This window comes from Mizuhopecten yessoensis, unplaced genomic scaffold (genome assembly GCF_002113885.1).
Source record: "Mizuhopecten yessoensis strain PY_sf001 unplaced genomic scaffold, ASM211388v2 scaffold8745, whole genome shotgun sequence".
Taxonomy (NCBI): Eukaryota; Metazoa; Mollusca; class Bivalvia; order Pectinida; family Pectinidae; genus Mizuhopecten; species Mizuhopecten yessoensis.
Window position 1 is genome coordinate 430571 of NW_018407700.1, and position 26044 is coordinate 456614.

The following is a 26044-nucleotide window of genomic DNA, read 5'->3' on the forward strand; positions in this document are numbered from 1 at the left end:
TACAAACAGAATCCCAAATACTGTATTTGTTGTACCAATGAGTTTTTACAAACAGAATCCCAAATACTGTATTTGTTGTACCAATGAGTTTATACAAACAGAATCCCAAGTATTGTATTTGTTGTACCAATGAGTTTATACAAACAGAATCCCAAATACTGTATTTGTTGCAAAGGTTCCATATATACCCTTAAATAATACCAATGCAGTCAGCATTTAATTACCTATAGTTGTTATCCAGTGGGAGAAAATAAGGATGAATACAGCATTAATCAAACTATATTCATTAGATAATACCTGATACCACAATTCCCAGAGAAAGTGGAATCTGAAAATTCCTTCCTTATATAAATTATGAATTCCCAGTTATAATTACAAAGTCGGCTGGAATTTTGAAATAAATCCCTACAGAATTTTGTAATGTTAACTAATTTCTTCATCATTCCTTAGCATATGTGAAGTAAAAGAATACCTGGAACTAATTAATGATGTAGGCTCCATAATAACACATAGGAAGATATTGGGTTAGGATGGGAAGGTTATGTACCTACAGAATGTGTCTGTTACTTCATGATACCCACATCATAAGTGTTGTTCTCTATGGGATATACACAGGCAGAAAAATGAGTAATGAGTTTTTGCCTTCTTGATGAATTCAAGGTATCCATTCCCCATATTCTTTACAAACTGAATAGCTTCTGTCATCATACCTATAATATGATGTCGGCTGGAAGGCTATTTGGAACGGGCCTGAATTTCCTTTGTAGATAACTTAACTTATTAGAGGTCTGTACAGCAGTTGTTTGTAAGTCGGTGTGTTGACAAAAAAGTTCTTGTCGCACAGATGGCAGAATGGTGTTTTGTCCTTGATCAAGACACTTTGTTGTTGTTGCTCCACCTTCTTGGAGTGGAGTAAAATATCGTCTGTGAGTCATTTGAAACACTGACCCATAACAACCAGGACACCTATACAATGGTACTTCCAGCATACACAGGCATACCATGCGATATATACGTAGGTATAAAGAGGATCATGTGGTAAGTGCTTGTGTTAGGCTCCTCCAATACTCTCCTATAGTTTTGTCAAATATTTGCTTGGGAGTAATTTTCTTGAGCAAACAGGTGCTATATAAAACTACATACCAAACAAGCTCACAGTGCACATTTCAAATTAAGTGTAAACCCTACAATTAATGGACGGAGAACATCTCTAGTAAAGTAATACTACATACCTAACGCTCTCGCAATGAACATTTCCTATAAATTAGCACTGCACATCTTACAATCTTACAAACATAACAATTATCGTGAAACTTCACAATCAAAACAGTAAAAACCTGTATTTTTTCACACAAACGTAAATTTTATACTTTTGTCAGTTGTACACGGCGGCATCTGTTTAAAAAAATTAGATGGTATATTACAAGAAAGCAGCTATTCCTGGTAAAAAAAAATACAAGTAATGAAAAAGCCTCCTGTGTATGTATATTATGTGAGAAATCAACATCTGCTCCCTCAAGGACGCCAATGCCTAGTACATGCCATCCTCAGCTTTACAGCATAGCCTCTGATGTAGATGTGTAAACATATTAACATCTCCAGGGCATGGGAACTTCACAAGAGAAAACATTCTTTCATGAAAGATAAATTTTCACATACCATTAAAATAAAATGTCTTCTTACATCAAATTATTTCATCATATGTTGTTTATGCAGCTTTTACGAAATAAATTCCACAAGCAGATTCCAGACATGCATGAAACCTATCTAATTCGGACTTGTAATATTGGAATGTAGACTTTACATTGAGGTATATTTGCATCAGTCAGTCTTGTTAAAGAGTTTACCTTAACACTCATAAAATGCCGACAAAACATTGTCAAAAATATATGAGGAATGCTTAGCGCTCACTTAAGCGCGCGGTATCCAACTTTTTCCTGGCCACAGATTACAGGCATTCTATACTGAAAAGAATATCCACACCCATCATACTGATGTATCTGATTGTAAAGAAAAGATTCCAACAAATAATATTGAAACACACGGGGGCAGTAACTTTAAAATCACAGGCCTTGGCAGTCCTCGGAGTTTTGGGAAATATATCTCAATATGGTAAGGCTATAAAACGTCTAAAAGTATATGGTGCTGAACAGATAGAGTATTGATATGGCCGTCTTAGATCTGTCAAGAGTACATGGCTCTGTGTCATAAGAATACTATTACAGCATCTTCAGTTTTACCACAAAAAAATAATGTTTTTGTAAAAGTAAAAGAATTACCCCGCAAATTAAAAGACAGAGGCACAGAATGGCTTAGGATGACCAACAGAGAAAGACGCAGACGACCAACGGAGAAAGACAGACATGACCAACAGAGAAAGACAGACACAACCAACAAAGAAAGACAGACACAACCAACAGAGAAAGACAGACACGACCAACAGAGAAAGACAGACATGACCAACAGAGAAAGACAGACATGACCAACAGAGAAAGACAGACACAACCAACAAAGAAAGACAGACACAACCAACAGAGAAAGAAAGACACGACCAACAGAGAAAAACAGACACGACCAACAGAGAAAGACAGACACGACCAACAAAGAAAGACAGACACGACCAACAGAGAAAGACAGACACGACCAACAGAGAAAGACAGACACGACCTAAACTAAACTTCAACTTGACAAACAAACCTTGTTGTCTCTTGTTTTATCTTGATCTTGAACAACTTGTCCTTAGCACTTTCATCTCTTCCAGGAAATTTTTCAGATTGTATTCTTTTTAAAGGAAATAATTATTATGACATCATAATATTTCCTTTAAAAAAAAGTCTGAAGAATCAATGTCATGATACTTCCTTAAAAAAAAATAGTCTTAAGAATCACCTTGAAGAGATGAAAGTGCTAAAGATGCTTTGGCGAGAATTTAAATAATTTCTTCATCCTTAAGGATAATTTTACTACAGTTATAAATATGACGCTGCCAAAATTCTGTACTCCAAACTGAAGATGCCCTTCACCTGATATTCAGCTTTCTAGAACATGGTTGTGAAAAGTACAACCAGACAGGGTTAAAGTTCCACTTAAATATTTCTGAATACAAAGCCAGCAAGGAACCCAAGTCCTCCCAAAAGTACAATACTAAATTCCAGGTATACAGTTTCTTGGCTGTGAACCATGCAGCTCCTTCCCTTAGCAATAAACTCCTTTAAAAATTCACCACTCTATGTTGAAAGAAAATGAGAATATGGATAGATCAATGTGTTCCATGGCCTTGATGCCAAAATAATCTTTCCAGGAAAAAGATCAAGGTTATTCAGCAGAACATTTGTAATCCACTGCTCTCCTGTTGTCACAACCAACCCAGAGATTTAAACACTGCAAACTTATTTCTGAACTACATTAAGAAAATCTTCTTGGGTGTGTATACACAAGAGACCTAATTGTTGAGACATTTTTGTATGATAGTAATATGTTCTGCACCTTTCCTTCATGTTCAAAAACAGCAAATATTTTCAAGGAACCTATACTTTGTGTCAATATATTTATATACATTATGTTGAATGAAAAATCATTAGAACCATGTGAAAAAGAAAAAAACCGTTTCTGCCCTGCTGGATACCCCTTTACAGATCTGGATACTCTAGTACATGCAGATACTCTTTGACCTGGATACCCTTCTGAATACCATAAATGGATTTGGATACCCTTTTAGTTACTTTTTGAAGACATGGATGCTAAACACTGTATTCCAGTGGTCATATTATCCCAGGGATTGTTTGGGGAGGTTAACTCCGTAAGACACTCCTATGTATGACAGTCCACTAGTGATGAGATAGATATCCTAAATGACCTTGAGGATGTGTGCATGAGCCCGGCGAAGGTCAATATTCCTAGCGATGGACTTAGAAGTTCTATAACCTAACATAGTTTGTACATCTAGATCTAATATTCCCCAAAGTTAGAAGCGAGATGACTCACAAGGTGACCTTGAGAAAATGTAATGTTGGATAATGGTCATTGTCTTTGACAGTGGTCTTAAAAGATTTCCTACCTGATAGTATCTGTACCCCACAATACACATCCCAAGGAAGAGTTGTGTGTGAACATATACCTGTACATGACCTTGAGGATATGTTACCGTGGATAAAGGACATTGTATATGACAAGTATTCTTACAAGATATATACTACATGATTTTATCATGCTTCTCCTTTGCTTGTTGTCAAAATAGCACACAACATAGAAATGAGGTACACAGTTGTCCTTGAGGAGATTATATCTTGTTTTAAGTTAGGAACAACTACATAAAGGTCATGATAACCAATTACCCAATGACAAGCCTACAAAAGTGTACATTTTTTGTCCGTTTTTGTAGATTGATATTATTCAAATTTTGACTAAGTCTGGAATATGTATAGAAACAGCCAAGAGTGGTTTACAGTGATTTATGAACAGCTGGCACTGATCTGGTAAAAGTACCAAGCTTTTCTGTCATCAGGCTGCTTGTTTAGCCCAGCACTATCATCACCTGCGATTACCTGTGACACGTACTGGTTACTATGTATACATATATATAGCCAGGTCTACTGAGGTGAGAATCTCCTAGACAAGCCAATACCTCACCAGAGTACAAGATCGGGACCAGCTGCTACCAGTGGACTTGTAATGTCCATTAGACACTGCAGCTAGCATCCCTACATGTTCAGGGACTAGATCTGCATGGTCAAAACCCCATAGGGACTTCAAGTATTGCTTTTACAGGGTACTAGCGCAAAAAAACAATGGCTTCAGTTGTCCTCAAAAGAAACCAGAAACTCTGCCACCATGTCAAACTAGTTTCATGGATTTAACCATGCCTTTGCAATGACAAGATGTTTCTATATAATAGTGCATGGTTACGTTGCACTTTGGTGCAAAGTCGTAAACTGCTAATTGATTGAATCTACCTTGGTTAGTATAAATTCTGTATGAAGTTTTTATAGAAATCCAACCACAACTTAATTAAGATAAGATGTTAGAGAGATGATGTCACTATATACAGAAGGATTTTTCTATTCATATTAAAAGGCCCATAACCCTATTAATTGGTTTTTCATGAATATAAAGGAATTGAAATAAGAGTGTTACATGTATGCTATCTTTGAACCTATTGTATGTTACATACTTGTATATCTCCAGTACATTTTATCTAATCTTGAAGTCCCATGGTATATGTTATTTTTGTATATTTGAACTCTGATATTTCGAACACTTTGTTAATCTTAAGTGTATTTTAACTTGGATATTTCCAACACTCTATTATTCTTTAGTAAGTGTTTTTATGATCCTGACAACTTCCATATAACATTATCTGACTCTACTATATAGATACACAATCACTTGATAATGACATTATCAGCTTCTGTGACATAACTTTTCGAATTTCATACCTTCATCAATTGTGAATTAGACAGCAATAAGATTGCAATTCAAGGATCATCTACATGTTCACGTATTATTATTATCAGCCGACAGCAAAGTCACTAGGATGACAAACTGTAGATTCCCAAACATAACACATCCCCTGTGAGAGTTACAACATTTACTAAGTGTAGACATTGGCGATGATAGTAAAGTTTCCTAATGCCAGAAATCCTTGAACTCTTGTTGCCAGTATATAATATGGAACATTAAGACAAATGTATTTGTATAGAAGGCCATTAAGTGATTAACTCAATCTGTGTAGCTGTAGTCGCTCTAAAATTCCCATATACAGATTATAAAACAGATAACAAACGACACCACTGGTCACTTCTGTATTGTTGACCAGTGGTCAATTTACTGTTGTCCAGCTCACCAATGCCACACAACATAGACCAAATGGTCAATTTGCTGCTGTGTAAAGTTAGTGCATCGCCATGAAAATCCTGTTTTATTAGCCACTGCCATAACTCGTGTATCAATTACTGGTCCACGTTGAGGTTTATCACTGTTTTATAGTGCACTCTTTCTACTACATACATTCCAGCTCTGTCTTTGAGAATGCCAAAGAACACATCAACCAACATTATCTCGGCTCAACAAACACCATAAGGTCGGGCGGACCACTATTGACAATCATTCCCTTAAGCCCAGCTAGTACATCACATACTGGCATGAACAACTGGTACAATCCGATAGTTCACACATTTCTGATCTGAAAACAAACAAAGATCTCCTTAAGTATGAAGGTTTTAATTTGGGGATGTACATGTACTGTTGAAGATGCTTATTTATGCTAACAGTGACCTCCCTTGCAATCCCAAGCAACCACTTTGGTGTAGCATGCATGGAAGTTTTAGTTTGTCTAAGTCAAGGTAATTGTTTTGTCTTTATATTAAACAGCCTTGACCTTTAACTGTTTGACCTAAAAATCAACCCAAGCAGGCAGTTAATTCAGGCATTTTAGGCTCTGTATGAAGATTAAGTTTAATTAAATTGAGGGATATCAAATTCCTGAGTGGAAACTAATTATCAAAGTATAATAGTAGTTACTTTGACATACAGCCTTACAAGACCTTAAAAAACAGCTCATGGAAGCTCAGGGGAATCAGGATATTGAGCAGAAATCAATCTGGACAGATGAGCAGTCGCATCGATCAATACAATTTATTCTCCTAGCTATCTTTAATGTCTTATTTTTATAGCTGTACCAAATGCTGATTTATTTTCATTGTATTTCAACATGTACTGTGTATCTAGGTGCCCTATCCTCTTGGGTATTGCTATGTAGAAAGCTGAAGCAAAAGGTTTAATTTGTACAATAAGACATTACGATTTTCAACGATTTTCAGTCAGTTAACATAATTTACTGTATGGTGACAATAATGACACATCCTAAATTTCACAATTCAGTCACATACAAACATGAAAAGAGAAAAAAGAGAAAATTAACCCATTCACCCCTGAAGTCACATTTGAACCGTACCTATCAAAGACTGGCCGGGTAAGTCCAGTTTTAAAATGTAGGAGTGAATGAGTCAATAATCTACTTACATGTTCAATATACGGTATCATCTGGATAAAACCTTCCACATTGTTGGACAACTCCACACAGATTTAGAGCTATGGAGAAACATTGTAAACCTAGTGTCTATCTATCTAGCCTTGTACATTTTACACCTAGTGTTTTCTGTAACCTCACACACCTGACTTAGATATCTGCCTGATTGGCTTGTACAACACTTCCAACCTTCCACAGACACAAGCACATCTATCTTTCATAGGAAACGTACATCCCATCCCAATCATCGTTATGCTCTGTAAGTTGACATGTACGTATACAGAACATACATTAATAATGCATTACTTATCCTATACTTATAACATGTTGTTTTCAATTATTTAAATCACTCGATCTGCACACAGACTGACACGAAGGTTGTACAATATATAAATATGACATTCATTAGCAGGTGACAGTGAATATTGTCAACCCTCAAAAACCCATTGTCCCCCTCGGCAAAGGGTTGACAATATTCACTGTCCCCTGCTAATGAATGTCATATCTATTTTGTTACACCAAAAGTCTTTGTAGCTCAGAAACGGTAGCAAACCTCATTAATGACATCTTGTTTGTTGATAGTCTGCTGTTTACAACGAATCGCTATCGCCCTGCTAATGAATGTAATTGGCTGTTGCCGTCAAACATTCTTGTGACCATCACGGTGGGGAAACGAAGCGGTGAACGCACATTTTTCGCGCATGTGATATTTTTTACTGTCTCATGGCAATATCACCCGCGCCCCTTAAAACCAATGTATTTCCGGAAGGTGACAGAGATTTTTGTTTAATTTTCTCCCAACTAATCAAATAGCTAGAAATTCATTTGAGGTGTAACAATGTAATTTGTTCACTATTCAATAACTACTTCATCCATATGAACTCTTCACACTGGGAAACCATTTTCCAAGACCTTTCTAAATCTAATTACCATTGATTAAGTGTTATAGAGAGTATTCATATGGGCATATAAAACCATTACAAAAACTGAAGCAACTCTGCAACTATATCTGAAAAAAATGGTGCAGTTTCATAGGAAGTGCCAGAGAAATGGTAACTACCTCAACTTCTCCTTATCTGTGTTAAATCCATAGTGACCATCTTCAGCAATGGTAGTAGCTAGGCTGCCACACATATAAGTAGTGACCATCTTCAGCTATGGTAGCAGCTAGGCTGCCTGAGACATACAAGTTTATTTTTACACATTAGTTTTCCCGCCTATTTGTTTGTATTATTCATGGAAACGGAAACTCACTTGTAATAAATAAATGTGTAAAGTACCTTCCATACACTGATGTCATTGTCAATGGAAAAAGGCGCTAGATTAAAGGATACGATTAAAGGGGGTCAACATTAGAGCTTCCCAGGGTTGTTTTTAGATTACATGTTTTTTACCATTTTACACACTGTAGTTATCAAAATATATATTTCATTGTTTTTATATGAAATACATTTCATGAGTTAAAATTATGTTGATTTCTGAATGCTATAGATGTCCGCAGTATAACATTGTAGACCCCCATTATCTGATTGAATAGACAATGTGTATGACCTTGCTTTGTGAGTGTTTCCTGTGATAATCATATACCTGCTTCCTTCAGCCTTCGTGTCATTGTAACTCATTATATACTTGTCCTAGTGTACAATAGGTATATGGGGCCTGTATCTTTCTTATACAATGTATGTCATTGTAATGCTTCTTTCTTTCCTTTTTTATCTTCAAAAGAACATCCTTTCTGTTTTCTTTTACTTCTTTAAAAGTCCATTTAACTGACTAAACATTATCAGTTATCTGTGAAGAGCTATGTATTGAAATATTGAAGTTGGTTATAAACTGCATTTGAAACTGCTGAGGCTGGAGTCAAAAGTGTTACTTTTATTTAAAAAATTGTTTTAATGCAGAAGCATGTTTATAATGATGTCCAGGTAACATTAATAACTATTCATACATAATACCTATACATGTACACAATTTACACTCTATGTGTACATATGTAATAAAAGGCACTATAGGAAACCTATGGGTTATCTCCCATTCATTAGTCAACAGCAGGAATTACATCAATATTTAAATATGTTTTCTCCACAAACCAGAAGCCATATACTATTTTAACTACTTCAGGAAATAATGGTTATTGTTATTGCCCTCCCTGCTCATTATAAGAATCATTTGTATCAGCATGGTCTCCAGTAGTTGTGTCCCCTTGGTATCATAATTCTGAGTCATCAATTGTAACCCATAGTATATGACATGGTGTTCCCATAGACACAATACACTAGAGCTCACAGAGAAAGATTTCCAGGTTATAGATATTGCCTCATATCTTAAGACATATCTCCCAACATCAGATATTGATAAATGCAGCCCCCTCCACCCTTCTCATCAAATAAATGACCCCCCAGAGATACTGTGAGGAGGTGATGAAGTGTTACACAGACACTGCAGCACCACTGCTCCAGTCTGCCTGGTGGAGACTGACCTTGTGGGACTGCACAGCATTACAACCCAGCTAGAGCATGTATACAAAGTGTTGATGCAGTGCAGCTCACACATGGGTATTTGATGCTTATACATCAGTATATCTTGTATTTTGTTGAGATATTCGAATTCCTATGTATGTCTATTATAGGAATAAATGAAGCACCCCTCTCTGAAACTCCATAGACCAAAGCTTAAAACTTGAAAGTTAATAACGCTTGAAAGTTTTCTGTTGCAAACTTATTAAAATAAACTTATCAAAACACCATAGCAGCTATAACTTTACATTGAATGGACATCTTTCTTGCTTAAATAAACAGGTTGTTTTAGCATACAGTGTACTTTCTAAAATGGACACACATCCCACCCCCAACCCTAGACCATCAAATTTGGTCATTTTGTGGAGTTTTCCAGATTGTAGAGAGCCATCCTTGTCACTACCAAATCTGGTTTCTGACAAAAAAAAATGGATTGAACAGATAGAGTCCGGTTTATAGATTGTGTACTGTAAAATAGTTTGTACACAGTTCAAAGTTTATCACACAATAGATTTATCTTACAAAGCATCATAACACATTCTAGTAGTTCATAAACAAACAGTATTAAACAACTATATGTTACACTCGACCCCAACTATGTTATTCATCTTCACAAATTATTCATTGAAAGAAGTTTGTAAACTGAACTTAAATTCATTACATCGGTCAAGTGTGTAGCCCGACACCAGGTTTCATATTGATATGTATTGAGTGGTGTACATACAAGTACCACCGTGACTGTAGACACTTACTGTTAGTGCACGTACATACCAAACCATTCCCTGATTTACATACAGACATAGGAAACTGTCAAGCTTACAGTTTAGAGACCTTAAGACAATGATATGGCGAAAAACACAACCTAAAGTCAAATTAATATACCATTAACAGAGAGGATGTTTCCCTCACATATTATAAATACATGTCAAAACTTTAGCAAATGGTAAAGCACTGAGTAGCCCTCATATTCTATTACCTGTTCAGCATCTGGAGCAGTGTATGTGTTGTAACAAGAGTCCAGCATCCCTGGTCCAATGTATCAATTTAACACTGTCAGTAGTCAACTAGCAGTACTTACAGACCACATGTGTCTACAACACAGCTCTACAACTTTACACAAAAAGTTAAGGATGACAGTGAAATCCATTGGGCATATAATCCATACTCTACACTGGAAGGGTGTTTATAGATCAGCAGCCAGAAAACTATTACCTCCGGTCTAAGTAAACCCACATCATTTTTGTTTCCACAGGATCCAGATCAAGGAGAGCTGAACCATTTATATAATCTCTTTATCCTGACACAAAATCCTTCATGGTATTCTCAGAATCAAAGCTAAAGATATTGGTTGCCTTATGAACTAAACACACTGTGTAAGCATGCATGCTCTGTTAGGTGCCTACAGCTCTGGTGTACCCCAAGTTTCATCACCAGTGACTCAGTAATCAGCTTCTGCCATGATGGACTGCCGGGGCACTACTTGAAAGGTGAGAAGGACACGTACAGGAAGTGTATATCTCTGAACTCCAAAAACTTCACAAACAGTTCCTAGAAAGTGTCAGATTCTGACTAAAGAACCATTCTTATAGAACAAATCATCAATGTTGATATGAAACCGATCATATTTGGGTACTAAGATGGAGTTATTGTAAATTAAAGACAAATTAATGTCACCGCTAATTGTCTTCTTATGTATTTTTGTGTGTGAAAAAATCAGTGTTTACTTATATACATCCTTATTCAGTTAAACCAACAAATAGTTAGGATATAATCAGCATCTTAGATAACATTGCCATACTGTTTAATTGGTATAGAGAGCTGAAAAAACAGTCACGAAGAATATAAGGTATATAAGGTTATCCAATATTTTACAGATGTAAATTTTTGATAGATCAATTACCTCTCCTACTCTTTGAAAATCTGGTACATAGGATTATTCAAAACAGGTGTCAGTTTCATAATATGCACTGCAAAGACACTGCATTTGATGATCCCTTAGGGAGCCCCATGGTAACAGGAGGGTGGGGCAGAAGGGGAGAGGCTGCAGGGGGCCAGTCATAAATCCAGCTATGTATATATACTAGTGGTTACAGCCAGATCCACTGTGCTGACATCTGTTTATTTAACTAGCTCCAAATCTTGGATAACCATCTAAGTCATTAGCAGTGTGATCTATAGCATTAATGGTCTGACTCATTATCAGTAAACTGAACAGTAACAAGTAACATCTTCATCACGGCCCCTTCTACTTCTTCACCTTTTAGACCTAACCAGGTTTTTTTGAAAAATGGTGTGTTTCCTTGGAAATCCCAGCCAGGTGTCACTTCTGTGTCCAGGATGTGACATGTCAGTGAGGTGACCTATAAGTTGGATCTACATGTATCACAATTTTTATAGAAATAAACAACAATACATAACCTACTATGTACCAGTTTGGAATTTAGAAATTAATTAAGAAAATGAAACTGCGCAGATTTGAGAATTTTACCACATGATATTTAAATACATGGTCTAGACATGGTTATGTTCCAAGTAATACTTTGGTTGAAGACAATTATCAAGATACTTTCCCTGAGATGAATATGACTACATGATAAATCCTGGAGATATTATATACATATAGATACAGCAGTGTGTGATAACCACCTGTGGCTCCCAGGGGGAGGGGCATGCTGTGATAAATAGACGTTGTTAATGGGATGCCAGGAAATAGACTAAACAATGGCCAATGGAACTACCTCAATGGTAACATGGGTGAAAAGCATTGAGCAACACCATACAATACTAACACTTTTTACCACCTCTTTTTCTGGTCCTATGTTGTCCTATCCCTTCACTATAATTTACAAAACTTACACAAAATACATGTAAAAGTTTTTATGATGCACATTTTTTCAGACTATAGAAAATTGCTATTATAGGCACCAAGGGTACCTATTAGGGAAGAATAGTGTTCTTGCCGAATTTTCAAATTTGTCATGGGAAAGGAACTGCGGGTCAATTTTTTTTTTCAAATACTTAAAATGACGCATATATGGTAAAAATATGAAATGTCATGGTTTAAATTGTTCTACAATTTGAATTCATTGAATCTGAATAAAAACCAACATGAAAAGAAATCTGTTATTTTTAAGTCAAAAATAAGACTGAAAAATAATGAAAGGTTTCTAATGAATATTTGGAGACTTAGCAAGTATGCATCGTTCATCACAAAACCACTTTAGCAAACGTGTACACCACGTGAAACTCCAATGGCTGAAATCTGATCAGTACATCTGTCCTATAGTTATTTTCCAGCATACCTATAAAACATTGTTATCCTTCTCATTCTTACATTGTTCTGTAATTCTGTTCTTCCTGCTGGCAAACTTTTGGAGTTAACTGACCTTCAACCAAGAATGCAAGTATTTTCTTGTAGTTGCAATAAAATTTTGAGGCCATATTTAAGCTATGACTTCTTCACTTTGAAGTAAGACAAATAAAGGATGGCGGCTACCAAACCAGTCGCCACTTCAAAGCGTGTGTAGATCATTACTGACCTGTGTCTACAGAAACCCAAACCAGTCGACACTTCAAAGCGTGTGTAGATCATTACTGACCTGTGTCTACAGAAACCCAAACCAGTCGCCACTTCAAAGCGTATGTAGATCATTACTAACCTGTGTCTACAGAAACCCAAATGAGTCGCCACTTCAAAGCGTGTGTAGATCATTACTGACCTGTGTCTACAGAAACCCAAACCAGTCGCCACTTCAAAGCGTGTGTAGATCATTACTGACCTGTGTCTACAGAAACCCAAACCAGTCGCCACTTCAAAGCGTGTGTAGATCATTACTGACCTGTGTCTACAGAAACCCAAACCTGTCGCCACTTCAAAGCGTGTGTAGATCATTACTGACCTGTGTCTACAGAAACCCAAACCAGTCGCCACTTCAAAGCGTGTGTAGATCATTACTGACCTGTGTCTACAGAAACCCAAACCTGTCGCCACTTCAAAGCGTGTGTAGATCATTACTGACCTGTGTCTACAGAAACCCAAACCAGTCGCCACTTCAAAGCGTGTGTAGATCATTACTGACCTGTGTCTACAGAAACCCAAACCTGTCGCCACTTCAAAGCGTGTGTAGATCATTACTGACCTGTGTCTACAGAAACCCAAACCAGTCGCCACTTCATAGCGTGTGTAGATCATTACTGACCTGTGTCTACAGAAACCCAAACCAGTCGCCACTTCAAAGCGTGTGTAGATCATTACTGACCTGTGTCTACAGAAACCCAAACCAGTCGCCACTTCAAAGCGTGTGTAGATCATTACTGACCTGTGTCTACAGAAACCCAAACCAGTCGCCACTTCAAAGCGTGTGTAGATCATTACTGACCTGTGTCTACAGAAACCCAAACCAGTCGCCACTTCAAAGCGTGTGTAGATCATTACTGACCTGTGTCTACAGAAACCCAAACCAGTCGCCACTTCAAAGCGTGTGTAGATCATTACTGACCTGTGTCTACAGAAACCCAAACCAGTCGCCACTTCAAAGCGTGTGTAGATCATTACTAACCTGTGTCTACAGAAACCCAAACCAGTCGCCACTTCAAAGCGAGTGTAGATCATTACTGACCTGTGTCTACAGAAACCCAAACCAGTCGCCACTTCAAAGCGTATGTAGATCATTACTAACCTGTGTCTACAGAAACCCAAATGAGTCGCCACTTCAAAGCGTGTGTAGATCATTACTGACCTGTGTCTACAGAAACCCAAACCAGTCGCCACTTCAAAGCGTGTGTAGATCATTACTAACCTGTGTCTACAGAAACCCAAACCTGTCGCCACTTCATAGCGTGTGTAGATCATTACTGACCTGTGTCTACAGAAACCCAAACCAGTCGCCACTTCAAAGCGTATGTAGATCATTACTAACCTGTGTCTACAGAAACCCAAATGAGTCGCCACTTCAAAGCGTGTGTAGATCATTACTGACCTGTGTCTACAGAAACCCAAACCAGTCGCCACTTCAAAGCGTGTGTAGATCATTACTAACCTGTGTCTACAGAAACCCAAATGAGTCGCCACTTCAAAGCGTGTGTAGATCATTACTGACCTGTGTCTACAGAAACCCAAACCAGTCGCCACTTCAAAGCGTGTGTAGATCATTACTGACCTGTGTCTACAGAAACCCAAACCAGTCGCCACTTCAAAGCGTGTGTAGATCATTACTAACCTGTGTCTACAGAAACCCAAACCAGTCGCCACTTCAAAGCGTGTGTAGATCATTACTGACCTGTGTCTACAGAAACCCAAACCAGTCGCCACTTCAAAGCGTGTGTAGATCATTACTGACCTGTGTCTACAGAAACCCAAACCAGTCGCCACTTCAAAGCGTGTGTAGATCATTACTAACCTGTGTCTACAGAAACCCAAACCTGTCGCCACTTCATAGCGTGTGTAGATCATTACTGACCTGTGTCTACAGAAACCCAAACCCGTCGCCACTTCAAAGCGTGTGTAGATCATTACTGACCTGTGTCTACAGAAACCCAAACCTGTCGCCACTTCATAGCGTGTGTAGATTATTACTGACCTGTGTCTACAGAATCCTAAACCCATTGCCACTTCAAAGCGTGTGTAGATCATAACTGACCTGTGTCTACAGAAACCCGAACCAGTCGCCACTTCAAAGTGTGTGTAGATCATTACTGACCAGTGTCTACAGAAACCCAAACCAGTCGCCACTTCAAAGCGTGTGTAGCAATGCTACATCATCTGGTGTCAAAATCAACATCTCGATTCCTCTTTAATATGAACATAACACCGTTCAGCTCTACGGAATACAAATTCCTTTCCAGATCTTTAAAAACTAATGAAATTGATCATTCTGCTGAAATGCAAGCCTCTGGAAACATGTGACACTAAACACTCAAGTGATTGATTCAAATGCATGATAATCTAACGGAAATACAACAACAAGAGGCTCTGAGAATAAAAATAGACAAGTTGAATACCCATGAATATAACATGAAATAGATTAATTCTGATGCAGTACGTTTAGTACATCAGGTCGCTGGGTACAGGGTGCTGTCCTCATCTGGTTGTGGCATCCAGTTCCTGAAATTTGATACCTAACCATTTAAGTGTTCAAAATTCTGAGAATTGTTTTTGTCAAATGATATGTTTGATTCGAATCGCTTTACATCTTGTTCCGGAGTGTTTGGATCGGGATTACAATAATGATTTTTCATCAGATGCCGAAACAGGAAACGGATTGTGTTGTACTCTGGAGATTCTAGGAAACACTGGTTTCACACAAAACCTTTATGTACAGGTTGGAATGGTCATTGTTTCCCATATTAGCAGTGAACAATGAATTACTGTAAATATTCTACAAGTCACGATTTGTGAATATCTACTAAGAGCGATGAAATGTACCTTTAAAGCCCTAGTGCTTCAGTCTGAGTAGCTGAACAAAGTCTTTTAAACTCAAACAGATCCCAGTATTAGGTCGAGTCCTACGCTATGTCAAATACTGCTCTGTACACGAATACATAACTCTGTCCTGACCTTTGATCCTTCCCTTCCAAGCCACATAACACTAGAGTACTAAAAGTTACTGACAATATATTACATAACACCAGAGTACTAAAAGTTACTGACAATATATTACATAAAACCAGAGTACTAAAAGTTACTGACAATATATTACTAAACACAAGAGTACTAAAAGTTACTGACAATATATTACATAACACCAGAGTACTAAAGGTTACTGACAATATATAACATAACACCAGAGTACTAAAGGTTACTGTCAATATATTACATAACACCAGAGTACTAAAAGTTACTGACAATATATTACATACCACTAGAGTACTAAAGGTAGCTGACATTATATTACATAACACCAGAGTACTTAAAATAACTGACAATATATTACATAACAACAGAGTACTTAAAATAACTGACAATATATAACATAACACAAGAGTACTAATAGTTACTGACAATATATTACATAACACCAGAGTACTTAAAATAACTGACAATATATAACATAAAACCAGAGTACTAATAGTTACTGACAATATATTACATAATACCAGAGTACTAAAAGTTACTGACATTATATTACATAACACCAGAGTACTTTAAATAACTGACAATATATTACATAACACCAGAGTACTAAAAGTTACTGACAATATATTACATAAAAACAGAGTACTAAAAATTACTGACAATATATTACATAACACCAGAGTACTAAAAGTTACTGACAATATATAACATAACACAAGAGTACTAAAAGTTACTGACAATATATTACATAACACCAGAGTACTAAAAGTTACTGACAATATATTACATACCACTAGAGTACTAAAGGTTACTGACATTATATTACATAACACCAGGGTACTTAAAATAACTGACAATATATTACATAACACCAGAGTACTTTAAATAACTGACAATATATTACATAACACCAGAGTACTAATAGTTAGTGACAATATATTACATAACACTAGAGTACTTAAAATAACTGACAATATATAACATAACACCAGAGTACTTAAACTAACTGACAATATATAACATAACACCAGAGTACTAAAGGTTACTGTCAATATATTACATAACACCAGAGTACTAAAAGTTACTGACATTATATTACATAACACCAGAGTACTAAAAGTTACTGACATTATATTACATAACACCAGGGTACTTAAAATAACTGACAATATATTACATAACACCATAGTACTTTAAATAACTGACAATATATTACATAACACCAGAGTACTTTAAATAACTGACAATATATTACATAACACCAGAGTACTAATAGTTACTGACAATATATTACATAACACCAGAGTACTAAACGTTACTGACATTATATAACATAACACCAGAGTACTAAAAGTTACTGACATTATATTACATAACACCAGAGTACTAAAAGTTAGTGACAATATATTACATAACACTAGAGCACTTAAAATAACTGACAATATATAACATAACACCAGATTACTAAAAGTTACTGACAATATATTACATAACACCAGAGTACTTTAAGTAACTGACAATATATTACATAACACCAGAGTACTTTAAATAACTGATAATATATTACATAACACCAGAGTACTAATAGTTACTGACAATATATTACATAACACCAGAGTACTTTAAGTAACTGACAATATATTACATAACACCAGAGTACTAAAAGTTACTGACATATATTACATAACACCAGAGTACTAAAAGTTAGTGACAATATATTACATAACACTAGAGCACTTAAAATAACTGACAATATATAACATAACACTAGAGTACTAAAAGTTACTGACAATATATTACATAACACCAGAGTACTAATAGTTACTGACAATATATTACGTAACACTAGAGTACTAATAGTTAGTGACAATATATTACATAACATTAGAGTACTTAAAATAACTGACAATATATAACATAACACCAGATTACTAAAAGTTACTGACAATATATTACATAAAACCAGAGTACTAATAGTTACTGACAATATATTACATAACACTAGAGTACTTAAAATAACTGACAATATATAACATAAGACCAGAGTACTAAAGGTTACTGACAATATATTACATAACACAAGAGTACTAAAAGTTACTGACAATATATAACATAAGACCAGAGTACTAATAGTTACTGACAATATATTACATAACACTAGAGGACTTAAAATAACTGACAATATATTACATAACACCAGAGTACTTAAAATAACTGACAATATATTACTAAACACAAGAGTACTAAAGGTTACTGACATTATATTACATAACACCAGAGTACTAAAAGTTACTGACAATATATTACATAAAACCAGAGTACTAAAAGTAACTGACAATATATTACATAATACCAGAGTACTAAAAGTAACTGACAATATATTACATAATACCAGAGTACTAAAAGTTACTGACAATATATTACATAACACCAGAGTACTAAAAGTTACTGACAATATATTACATAACACCAGAGTACTAAAAATTACTGACAATATATTACATATATATGACAGCACTTTCTGACCGATTCCAAAAAGTCTCAAAACGATCAAGTTGTATAAAAACACAAGAGGCCCAATGGGCCTGCATCGCTCACCTGGTATTAATCTCACACTTGTAATCTTAAAAGTGGACTAAAATACAGCTACAGGCAAAATATCAGTGTTTCATTCATAAGAACCTATTAAAAGATTTAAACATATCACACCTGTGACCTTGAATGTCGAACAAGGACATTATAATATTAGGTTGAAAAGAGTTTATAGTCTTCCAACCCAGCATGCTTCTGGAAAAATATCATTACCCTGGACCTTTTGGTTATACAGAACAAATCATTTAAAGATTTAAACATCTATTGACCACTGTGACCTTGAATATTGGCGAAGGTCATTCACTTGGTAGTCCTTCATCCCAGCATGTTAATGGCGTAATATCATCACACTTGGCCTTTTGCTTATTAATAAGAAGTCATTCAATGGTTTTAAACATATTTGACCCCTGTGACCTTAAAATATATATGTCAAGGTCATTCATTTGAACTTGGTAGTCTTCCATCTCAGCATGTTACTGGCATTATCCTAGGCCTCTTGGTTATTCAGAAGAAGTTGTTTAAAGGTTTAGAACATATTTGACCTTGTGACCTTGAAAAAAGATGAAGGTCATTCATTTGAACAAACTTTATAGCCCTTCACCCCAGCATGCTACTAGCCAAATATCATCACCCTAGGCCTATTGGTTATTCAGAAGAAGTTGTTTAAATGTTAAAAACATATTTGCCCTCTGTGACCTTGAATATAAGTCAAGGTCATTTATTTGAACAAACTTGGTAGCCCTTCATCCCAGCATGTTACTGGCCAAATATCATCACCCTAGGCCTCTCGGTTATTCAGAAGAAGTTGTTTAAAAGATTTTAACATATTTGACCCCTGTGACCTTGAATATAAGGCAAGGTCATTTATTTGAACAAACTTAGAAGCCCTTCATCCAAGCATGTTACTTGCCAAATATCATCATCCGAGGCCTCTTGGTTATTCAGAAGAAGTTGTTTAAAGATTTTAACATATTTGACCTCTGTGACCTTGAAAATTGACGAAGGTCATTTATTTGAACAAATTTGGTAGCCCTTCATCCAAGCATGCTTCTGGCCAAACATCATCACCCTACGCCTTTTGGTTACTGAGAAGAAGTTGTTTAAAGTAAAAAAATTGACGCCGGACGGACGCTGGATGGACGACGGATGACGGACGCCGCACCATGCCATAAGCTCACATGGCCCTTTGGGCCAGGTGAGCTAACAAGCATTCAAAATAACTGATTAATGTATCATATAATGTTTTTAAAGCAATATGCTGAACAAGGTTTCATCTTCATTTTGACTTTTATTTTTGACCTCCAAAGGTTATAATGTTATAAGTTACCACGAATCTATACATAGTAGTTATAATTAGTGCAGGTATCTATACATAATAGTACTAATTAGTTACCAGGTATCTATACATAGTAGTACTAATTAGTTACCAGGTATCTATACATAGCAGTTATAATTAGTGCAGGTATCTATACATAATAGTACTAATTAGTTACCAGGTATCTATCCATTGTAGTACTAATTAGTTACCAGGGCTCTATACATAGTAGTACTAATTAGTTACCAGGTACATGTATCTACATGTATACATAATAGTTATAATTAGTTACCAGGTATTTATACATAGTAGTTATAATAAGTGCAGGTAACTATACATAATAGTACTAATTAGTTACCAGGTATCTATACATAGTAGTACTAATTAGTTACCAGGTATTTATACATAGTAGTTATAATAAGTGCAGGTATCTATACATAATAGTACTAATTAGTTACCAGGCATCTATACATAGTAGTACTAATTAGTTACCAGGCATCTATACATAGTAGTACTAATTAGTTACCTGGTATCTCTACATAGTAGTACTAATTAGTTACCAGGTACATGTATCTACATGTATACATAATATTTATAATTAGTTACCAGGTATTTATACATAGCAGTTATAATAAGTGCAGGTAACTATACATAATAGTACTAATTAGTTACCAGGCATCTATACATAGTAGTACTAATTAGTTACCTGGTATCTATACATAGTAGTAACAATTAGTTACCAGGTATCTATACATAGTAGTACTTATTAGTTACCAGGTATCTATACATAGTAGTACTAATTAGTTGCCAGGTCTCTATACATAGTAGTACTAATTAGTTACCAGTTATCTATACATAGTAGTTATAATTAGTTACCAGGTATCTATACATAATAGAACTAATTAGTTACCTGGTATCTATACATAGTAGTAACAATTAGTTACCAGGTATCTATACATAGTAGTACGAATTAGTGACCAGGTATGTATACATAGTAGTACTTATTAGTTACCAGGTATCTATACATAGTAGTACTAATTATTTACCAGGTCTCTATACATAGTAGTACTAATTAGTTACCAGGGATCTATACATAGTAGTTATAATTAGTTACCAGGTATACATAGTGTATATATATATAGTAGTTATAATTAATTATCAGGTATATATATATAGTAGTTATAATTAGTTACAAGGTATCTATACATAGTAGTACTAATTAGTTACCAGTTATCTATACATAGTAGTACTAATTAGTTACCAGTTATCTATACATAGTAGTTATAATTAGTTACCAGGTATACATAGTGTATATATATATAGTTGTTATAATTAGTTATCAGGTATATATATAGTAGTTATAATTAGTTACCAGGTATCTATACATAATAGAACTAATTAGTTACCAGGTATCTATACATAGTAATACTAATTAGTTACCAGGTATCTATACATTGTAGTCCTAATTAGTTACCAGGTCTCTATACATAGTAGTAATAATTAGTTACCAGGTATCTATACATAGTAATACTAATTAGTTACCAGGTATCTATACATTGTAGTCCTAATTAGTTACCAGGTCTCTATACATAGTAGTACTAATTAGTTACCAGGTACATGTATCTACATGTATACATAATAGTTATAATTAGTTACCAGGTATTTATACATAGTAGTACTTATTAGTTACCAGGTATCTATACATAGTAGTTATAATTAGTTACCAGGTTTTAATACATAGTAGTACTAATTAGTTACCAGGGATCTATACATAGTAGTTATAATTAGTTACCAGGTTTTAATACATAGTAGTACTAATTAGTTACCAGGAATCTATACATAGTAGTACTAATTAGTTACCAGGTCTCTATACATAGTAGTAATAATTAGTTACCAGGTATCTATACATAGTAGTTATAATTAGTTACCAGGTTTTAATACATAGTAGTATTAATTAGTTACCAGGTATCTATACATATAGTTATAATTAGTTACCAGGTATCTATACATAATAGAACTAATTAGTTACCAGGTATCTATACATAATAGAACTAATTAGTTACCTGGTATCTATACATAGTAGTAACAATTAGTTACCAGGTATCTATACATAGTAATACTAATTAGTTACCAGGTATCTATACATTGTAGTCCTAATTAGTTACCAGGTCTCTATACATAGTAGTACTAATTAGTTACCAGGGATCTATACATAGTAGTTATAATTAGTTACCAGGTTTTAATACATAGTAGTACTAATTAGTTACCAGGGATCTATACATAGTAGTTATAATTAGTTACCAGGTATACATAGTGTATATATATATAGTAGTTATAATTAATTATCAGGTATATATATATAGTAGTTATAATTAGTTTCCAGGTATCTATACATAGTAGTACTAATTATTTACCTGGTATCTATACATAGTAGTAATAATAAGTTACCAGGTATCTATACATAGTAGTTATAATTAGTTACCAGGTATACATAGTGTATATATATATAGTAGTTATAATTAGTTATCAGGTATATATATATAGTAGTTATAATTAGTTACCAGGTATCTATACATAGTAGTACTAATTAGTTACCAGGTATCTATACATAGTAGTACTAATTAGTTACCAGGTATCTATACATAGTAGTACTAATTAGTTACCAGGTATCTATACATAGTAGTACTAATTAGTTACCAGGTATCTATACATAGTAGTACTAATTAGTTACCAGGTATCTATACATAGTAGTACTAATTAGTTACCAGGTATCTATACATAGTAGTACTAATTAGTTACCAGGTATCTATACATAGTAGTACTAATTAGTTACCAGGTATCTATACATAGTAGTACTAATTAGTTACCAGGTATCTATACATAGTAGTACTAATTAGTTACCAGGTATCTATACATAGTAGTACTAATTAGTTACCAGGTATCTATACATAGTAGTACTAATTAGTTACCAGGTATCTATACATAGTAGTACTAATTAGTTACCAGGTATCTATACATAGTAGTACTAATTAGTTACCAGGTATCTATACATAGTAGTACTAATTAGTTACCAGGTATCTATACATAGTAGTACTAATTAGTTACCAGGTATCTATACATAGTAGTACTAATTAGTTACCAGGTATCTATACATAGTAGTTATAATTAGTTAACAGGTATCTATACATATAGTTATAATTAGTTACCAGGTATCTATACATAGTAGTACTAATTAGTTACCAGGTATCTATCTATACATAGTAGTTATAATTAATTACCAGGTATCTATACATTGATTACAAGGCAGATGATTTCAGGTGTGAGGAACCCTTCCACTATCCACCTTGTACCCTACCCTAACATCTGTTCCCTGTTGTTTATGTGGATGAAGATGTTGTGGTTTTGTGTCCCCTCCTCCCCTTTCTAAACATGTATACGTTGCTTGCCTGCACGAGCCTGCCCCAGCCTCCCCATGTGAAGTCGATCTAGATATGCAGTGTTATGGTAGGGAGCATAGACATCAGAGTAAACTCACAAGTATTTTTATCTCCAATTATCTAACCCAACTGAATCTGGTATCTCTGGCGTTAATCTTCCTCCAACATCAATATCTGATGAGCTACAGTTGGACTAATCTTTTTTGTATAAACATCATGTATTGAGACTGAAGGGTTGCGCTGCCCTCTAGGATTGTGATAGAGCAGCACCAGGGACTGTTAGCTACATGCATGGGCAGAGTGGCAAACCCTGTGGTTGTATTAATTGGTTAGCCTCTGGTGATAATTAGACACCATCATATAGGTGTAGAGATGTAGAATAATTGATGAAGACTCGACAGAAGAGCTGTCCTTGAGAGTGTTACATACCACACACCTGCTGACAATACACTTCCCTACACTGAACGCCATGTTTAAAACTTAAAGAAGCCAATTGGAAGCTGCTGCTTGTTCTGAACTTTGGATAACAAACTTTTCAAAAATTTAGAAGTTAGTATATTTTGGCATCAACATGTTTTGATAACTCCTTTCATACTGTCTGCTAATCTAAAAATAAACAAAACCAAAATATTCTGATTTGAACTTTTTTAGACTTGACATGTCTTCAAGGTCAGGAAGAGTTCATGTAACTGTGGTTATCTGTGGATTTCTAACAAAAACAGCTATCTTATGGTGTCTCCGATAACAGGTTCCACAGTGAAGGGCATTCTACAATGACCTGTTGATGTTGACCACCTGTTCACACATACCTAGCATGACCTTGATGCGACCTTGATGTGACCATGATATTGTGGAGAAACATGTTGATGCAATATCAGTTGTGACTACCAATACAGAAACATTTGAAGGTCAAAGTAAAGTTGTCTCCAATGCTCTGTCGACCTTGATTCAGTAATTAATTTGATACACAGCAGCTAATTAGTGATATGGTACACATTTTGATTTGATCTAAATATTACTAGTTGTTTTTATTGCTATATCACAATGTTCACAATTGCTTTAGCGGGCACTAGAATGACCTGTACATATATAATATCCAACACCACAAAATGTTTATCCTCTGTGCCAATTAAGCCTGTCAATTGTTGGCAGGGAACCCGAAACCTGATAATTTGACCTTGGTTCAATGACAAACTCCCAAGACAGATGACCTCCACCAGTCCATGTGTCCAGCATAAAAGGTCATCTATTGTTTGACATATACACGATTACTGTATCTGTCCCCAACAGTCCCACATAGGCAATGTACAATGCATTGATATAGTGTTAACAACAGGAGGTAATTTTGAACATTTATTGACCCATGGATCTGATTTTTGGAAGAATATTATACAGAACATCAGGTAGTCAGCAAATGCAATAAAACTACAACAGGGAGACTGCTGTATCAAATCTCACACAACAGGGAGACTGCTCTATCAAATCTCACACAACAGGGAGACTGCTGTATCAAATCTTACACAACAGGGAGACTGCTGTATCAAATCTCACACAACAGGGAGACTGCTCTATCAAATCTCACACTCTGGCACTATCACAACTCAGTAGTTGTGTGATAAGCCCAGAGTGTCAATTTCATCATTCTGTCATCACTGTAAACATTTCAGCATGACAGTGTCTGATGATATTATTTGCCAGTATTCTAGCTTACAAAATGTACATAAACTCCTGATGATGAGGGGAAAATAATTCAATAATTTTTTTTATTATTTTTGGAAATATGACCAGTATGATATGTGTAAACATTATCTTGATGGTGACCACAACAGATACACAGGAAACCAACATCAGATGTGCTGCTAATATCTACACATAACTCTTTATGTGTGGCAATTAATGTACTGCTTACCAATATATTAAACAACTTAACATTAAGTGATCTTATGATCAATCGTTTACTGAACAAAAGAAAATGTCTTTTTTCTAAAGTGACTAAAACTTATTATTGTCGTTGTCAAAGTTTAAGGTCACAACAGTTAAAATTGCGCCTGGCTAGTCATGACAGGAATACAAATGCCCAATGCTTCTACCTGTAAAACGGTATTATCATGGAAAGGTAATGTACCAAGCATGATACAACACAAGTTGTTGGTCCATTCACCTATAATATAATCCTATGGTTGGTCTACATACCTTTACAAACTTTTAGAGTCCAGCCACTGAACTTCACGACAGCTGTCCGACCCCTGGCACGTGCACGGTACTTATGTAGGTAAATCCAGATTTAGGTATTGCATTCGTAACTATTGATATAGGTCGATTCCTCACACAAATTAAGCCCTTAATTATTTCACAGAAGTCCGGATACAGAAGGACGGAGTAAGTTGCTCCTAGCCAACATATATAAACAAACTGAGGAAGTTACCTGGAGAGCTGCAGGCTCCCCGTCTACTCAGGGTTTGTAACCATCAAACGCTATCAGAAATAATACTCCCCAGCCTAGCGATGCTCTTCTCCCTCCGTTTGGTATATCCCCCTGTTAAATGTGGTAAGTTATAAGATTCGAGAGAACGATAGCAACAC

At 35.4% G+C, this 26044-nt stretch overlaps 1 protein-coding gene across 5 annotated transcripts in view; it reads right to left on the minus strand.

The window, feature by feature from the left end:
• The window catches only part of LOC110456436, a 126254-nt gene extending 100234 nt beyond the window's left edge, over positions 1–26020 (minus strand). For 3 of the 5 annotated variants that reach the window (XR_002463584.1, XM_021507209.1, XM_021507202.1), the window contains exon 1: positions 25655–26020. The gene's annotated coding sequence lies outside the window, so the exon portion shown is untranslated. Of the gene's footprint in view, positions 1–8087; positions 8176–10519; positions 10959–25654 lie in introns of those variants that run through there. The other 2 variants (XM_021507203.1, XM_021507205.1) reach the window with 2 other exon arrangements.
• Positions 26021–26044: the final 24 nt, after the last annotated feature.